Source organism: Nannospalax galili, unplaced genomic scaffold (assembly GCF_000622305.1).
Source record: "Nannospalax galili isolate Female #2095 unplaced genomic scaffold, S.galili_v1.0 scaffold660, whole genome shotgun sequence".
Taxonomy (NCBI): Eukaryota; Metazoa; Chordata; class Mammalia; order Rodentia; family Spalacidae; genus Nannospalax; species Nannospalax galili.
This window is the reverse complement of record NW_008349073.1, coordinates 4,686,682-4,692,826: the sequence shown is the minus strand read 5'-3', so window position 1 is coordinate 4,692,826 and position 6,145 is coordinate 4,686,682. Positions and strand designations below refer to the sequence as shown.

Sequence of the window (6,145 nt, the reverse complement as noted above, 5' to 3'; positions counted from 1 at the left end):
ATTTTCCCCTTCTAACATGTGGGCCCTGGAGATCCAACTCAGGTCATCAGGCTTGGCAGCAGGTACCTTTACCTGCTGCCACATCTCACCAGGCTCCCTATGAATTTTTTAAATTAAATTTATTTTTATTTTATTATTTATTAATTGTTTATGTGCATTTCAAAATAATTTAGTTTCTGGTTCCTTGTTTCATCAATATTTATATTTGCTCTTTAAAAGAATTTTATTGTCCTGGGCATGGTGGCACACGCCTTTAATCCCAGCACTCAGGAGGGATCCCTGTGAGTTCAAGGCCAGCTTGGTCTACATAGTGAGTTCCAGGACAGCTGGAGCTACAGGGAGACCATGTCTCAAACAAGCCCAAAAAAAAAATTATTGAGCATTTCATATTTCATACAAATTTCTTAATCAAATTTTGACACCCTCCCCCAAAAATTACCTGCCGACCATACCCCATGTAGTCCCCCATACCTAGTACGTCCTATCCGGTCAAGCATTTGTACTCAGATGTCCTTCAGTGCAAATTCATCCACTGGAGTCTAGTTAGCTTATCTAAAGTTTGGTGGTAAGGCCTAGTCTCCCTCACCTAGTAGTAATCAGTCTTCAATAATTCCCTGACAATCTTTATGCCCCCTTTTCTGCAATGGTCCTTGAGCTGTGTGTGTGTGTGTGTGTGTGTGTGTGTGTGTGTGTGTTTGTGTGTGTTGCGAGGGGAGAACAGGTTTGATATAGGATTCCTATCCAGGCACTTATTCTTTAAAACTTGGCCAGTTATTGCCTTTTGTGTGCATTGCACTTTGTTTTATAAGGAAGCATCACTGGTGAGAGTTGAGGGATGCACTAGTTTTCTCTGTATGCCCCTCCCCATTCCCCTAAGTTCTGGGAGACTTAAGTGCAGAGGTTCCATTGTAGATGTGTCCCCTAGTGTGGTCACCGCCAGTGGCAGCTGCTCCTCCTTTCTCGCGGGTGCCACTCCTTCGTTCTCACGGGTGTTGAGGCTGCTCCTCCACTCTGCCTCCTGTCATCAATGCTTCTGCCTGGTCCTGGACCCCAGGGCTGGTGAGAAGACTGTGTCAGGGGAGCCGCATTCAGACACAGGAGACCAGGTTCAGTGACACAGGTCTGTTTTATTGCAGGAAGGCACACGCTTATATAGGGATAGTGGTCCAATCACACGCAAGTAGGATACCCTAGTAGCATAACAGGTTTAGCGTCCTATCACAGTACAAGTAGGATACCTTATTAGCATAAGAGACAGCATCCTATTAGCAAAACAGACTTAACATCCTATCACAGAATAGCTGGTAGCATGCCTCATTAGCATACTGGGTTTCAGATTACAGAGACTGGATTCCTGGAAACCACGTGACCCTGGCTGTTGCAATATGTAAGTGTTGCAATTTGGAATTCCAAGGGTGGTGATTAGGGAGTGGAGAGCTCTAGGCATCAGTCTCATGATCTGCTAATGGGAGTAAATGTCACAAGGTGTTGCTTGTGGCTTCAGGGGTTGGACCATTGCATCAGGCCTGCTATATGGCTGTCAATAAGACTTTCACCCTAGGCTCAAGCCTGTCTCCCACATCTCCTCCTTTTTTCTTTTAATTTTTAAAGGTGAGGTATAGTTTAGAATATAAAGCATATTGATATCAGTCCAGATACATCAAGGCAAAGTAAATGGCTCAGGGGTTCATTGTATCAAGAACTGCCTCCCTTAAGATGGTGAGCTTTCTTAAGAGCAGGTTGTGCCAACTCTATGCCAACCAGTGGGAATCGAGATTCTTTGCCTTGACATTGTTGTTCCCACCTCAAGGGTCACCCAGCATAATGGACTGTGCCTGTCTTAGGTTTTCCCATCTGTTGGGATCTTAACTGTCATTGACTACCAGCCCTCGAAAGGTGGGTCCCTTTGTGTGATTTGGCAGAGAGAGAGGCAGCACATCCAGTATTAGCTTGTTTAAAGGCCTCCTCAGTGGTCAAGGATTTGTTGAAACCCGTTGGAGGCCAATTATTGGTTGGTAAGGGCAAAAAACAGTGGGTCCTTGTTAGCAGAGACATGCCTGGCAAGATCTGGAGGCGGAGCAACAGCTAATCAAACTAGCCTTAACAAAATTAACAATGCAAAGTCCAAAAATCAGGAGAAGGGTTAACAAAGCAAGGGGACCAATCAAGGCAGACAGAAGTGTGGTACATCCTTAGTTCAGGGAACCATTGGTCAGGGGGTGTAGATTTTGATGTGGAATTTACCTCCTTTTCATTGGCTACATTAAAAATCCATCAAGTAATGTTGATGGGTTGGTGGGGGTTAATAAGAGTTGCTAACACTCGAGTTAACAATACTGATAATATAAATAATAAGGAACATAGACAAGGTTTTCCTCTAAATTGAGGACTTAGCTCAGCTAATGTCTCTGTTTGCGGAGTGAAATGTTCAAGGTCTCCCCAGGTTGGTTGGTGGCTTTTGTTGTCTGTGACATTGGGTCGGTCTTTCTGTGGTCATTTTTTTCAAGGCTGCTGTCTCTGGGGTCAGTAGTTGTAGAGGGAGGTTTTCCGTTGCAGGCAATTCTGATGTTCTGAGCTGGGACCCAAATGGGGACTGGGACCCAAATGGGGGCTGGAACTTTATCTGGAAAGACACAAGCATAGCCTCACCCTTGTGTTAACAACAGGTGTCAATGATATGATGGATATATTTGAGCTTGCCAAAAGGAGAAAAATGAGTGGCATCCATTTGTCATATCTTATTTGGGCCAAGATCTCTAGGGAGGGTCCCAGTGGGTTGTAATAGACCCAGAAGTAGAAGAGGGGCACAAGAGGAGCAGGCACGGACCAAATGTTTATAGCTCTGAGCACGGAGCACACAAAGCCACACTTGTTCAAAGTAGTGTGCCTGGGCTTGTGGGGTTTCAAAAGTGCCACGCCCTACCAAAGCATCAAACCCAATGTTTTGAACATTGGCATTTCTATTGCATTTTGCCTGTTTTTTACACTTTTTGATAGGCAGCTTTCCATAAGAGGAAGTCACCTCCCTGTAGATAGGCACGGGCAATATTTTGCCAGTCATAGGGGTGTTAGCTGCATGGCTGATTTTATCTAACAGCTGACCAAACCAAGGGGAATGAATGTCATCCTCAATGGCTGCCTTACGCAGCTTTTTTAAAGTATCATGAGAATATGGATTGCAGACATTAGGGTTCTGTAGTCCCTGATTGACAATAACTGGGAAAAACTGTGGAAAATCACCCATTGTAAGAGAGGGGCCTAGGCAGGAGGGGCTTCCAGTCCTCCTCTGGAAGGGAGGGGTGGATGGACTGGGGGAAAACTTCCTTAGAGCTAGTGAAAGATGGTGGAAAGTAGCCATCGTCCCATAATGGCGAAGCGGAGGCAGCCTTAACTTCCCACTTCTCATCAAAGCCAATACAAGATGGTGGAGGGTAGCCACTGCCCTGTAATGGCGGGGCAGGGGTGATCTCGACTTCTTCTTTTTCATCAGGGGGACCCTCGGGCCCTAGTTCTTCATTTTTTACCTGATTATCAGCAGTCATCATTTCCGCATCAGAAATCAGTTGGTTTGGTTTTGACTGGAAATGCCTGGGACAAGCCGTCCTCACTATCCTGTTGCTTTATTTGTTTATCTATGTTTTATAGTATGAGATTAGTCTACTCAGGGGTATCAGGGGGAATGCCCCGAAGCAAGGCCAGAATGGCAGTCACAATGGTGTAGAACAGCCCGGATAATGGACGCCCCTTCCTGACTTCTCTCTTTCTGGCCATGAGTAGCACACAAGCCCATTGCTCTGGATCCCAACATCAGGAATCTGTAAACCAAGGACCAAGAGCTAACACTTCATCTAATACCTTAGTTACTTCCTTCTCTGTTACCCTAATTTGCCTACTCCTGAGGAGAGAAACCAGTTCAGCAGTGCAGGGATCGGCAGCAGCTGGATGACTATTCCCCATACTGGAGGTCACAAATACTGCAAGATGTACCCAGAAGGACTCAGGAGCTGTTCAAGAGGATGATCAGCAGAGACAGGAACAACACACCAAATCAAAGACAGTGATCCAGAAGAAAGAAAGCGGTGAGCACCCACGGAAGGATTACTGGCAAAAAGGGCACCAGACGCCCAAAGTGCTACAACCCAAGTGTTACAGCCTCATGGGTTCAGGCTTTTCGTGCCCCATGTTGGATGCCAGCTGTGGTCACCACCAGTGGTGGCTGCTCCTCCCTTCTCATAGGTACCACTCCTTTGTTCTTGTGGGCGTCGAGGCTGCTCCTCTGCTCCCCCTGGGCTGAGGCAGCTCTTCTGCCTGTCCTGGGCTGAGGCCACTCTTCTGCTCGCCCAGTGCTGAGGCAGCTCTTCTGCTTGCCCTGTGCTGCCTCCTGTCATCGCTGCTTCTGCCTGGTCCCAGACCCCAGGGCTCGTGAGGAGACTGTGTCAGCCAAGCTGCATTCAGACACAGGAGACCAGGTACAGTGACACAGGTCTGCTTTATTGCAAGAAGGCACAAGCTTATATAGGGGTAGTAGTCCAATCACAGCACAGCAAGTAGGATACCTTATTAGCATAACAGACTTAACATCCTATCACAGAATAGGGGTAGGATGCCTCATTAGCATACTGGGTTTCAGATTACAGAGCCTGGATTCCTGGAAACCAAATGACCCTGACTGTTGCAATATCTAAATGTTGCAATTTGGAATTCCAAAGGTGGTGGTTAGGGAGTGGTGAGCTCTAGGCATCAGTCTCATGATCTTCTAATGGGAGTAAATGTCACAAGGTCTTCCTTGTGGCTCCAGCAGTAGGGCTGTTGCATCAGGCCTGCTGTATGGCTGTCAATAAGACTTTCACCCTAGGCTCAAGCCTGTCTCCCACACCCTAGGACTGGGTGTCTCTCAGACATATTTTCTCTGTGTCTGACCAGTTGTGGGATTCTTCAGTAGCCTCCATCTGTTGAAAAAATAAACTTCTTTGATGAGTGATGTTTGGTACATTTGCCTATAAATATAATTATCTATATTCAGCATATAGTAAAAAAGTTAATTTGTCTAGAGATATGACAGAGATAGGATTTTCTCTAAGATCTATGACCTCTCCAGTCATGTGTATTTGGCTGTGTTTACAGTGCTACCCATGAGTTCATGCCCACTGACAGGTCTTTAAGTCCCTTTGGATAGCTGCTGATTACCCCAAGATAACAGTGCCACTACTGCACCAATAGAGGTAGTTTGCTAGGCTGGTCATTATGATTATTAGGCTTTAGGGATGGGTTGGAATACTGATTGGTTTTCTCACTTACCAGCTTCACAGTATTCTCTAAAACCATTATAGCTAAACTTCAGGTAGAGGACTTCCAGGTCAATTCTTGCTCCATTGCTCCAACTCCTGTGTCTAAAGTATGTCCTGTCTTCAGCAGTAGGGTTTTATCTCCAGTTCTGGTGAGATATCCCGCAGCTCTGGCAATAGTCTCTGTAATTTTGGGAATTTCTTATCAACCATTTAAAGGGAGATATCCCCCATCTGGAACTGTGTTCCTTGTCATACAGCCCCAAATTATACATATTCACAAATGTTTACACCAGCAAATGGTCATTGGGAAAAGTGAAGCTTCCAATAGGGTGAAGAGCCCCAGTATTGAAGGGACCCTGGAGATAATCTAAGACTTTTCACTCTGGAAGACCAGAAGACCCCATTTGTTGAAAGTGCAGCCTCAGTTTCAGTGGAGACCTCAGCTTTTTGGAGATGCCACAACCATGGGATGTACATCAAGAGCAATAGTAGGTCTGGGGTGGAGTCAGCCAGAGGCCAGCAGAGAAGCTTTGTGTATTGTGGACAGTAGACTCAGAGAAATGGAGCTACCCAAGCCCTTTGAAGCCCAGGAGATTGTGAGTGATTGTGAATGTTTAGCCTTGAGCTACTTTGCTGGACTTTGGTTTTATTTAAGTGTGTCTGATTGTATCCTTTGAAATAAAACAGTATTTAACTTGTTATTTATTTGGCAAGAACCCACAGTGGAGAATATTTTAAAAGATACTGTGAACTTTTTAACTGTTTGGGTTTTATTAAAGACTGTGGAACTTTTAAAGTTGTATTGTTTAACGTTTGATATTAATATTAACATCATACCTTGGGGATAAGAATTGCAA

The 6,145-nt window shown here is 45.3% G+C and overlaps 1 pseudogene; it reads right to left on the bottom strand.

The window, feature by feature from the left end:
* LOC103744589 overlaps positions 1 to 3,545 on the bottom strand; it is a 93,929-nt pseudogene extending 90,384 nt beyond the window's left edge.
* Positions 3,546 to 6,145: the final 2,600 nt, after the last annotated feature.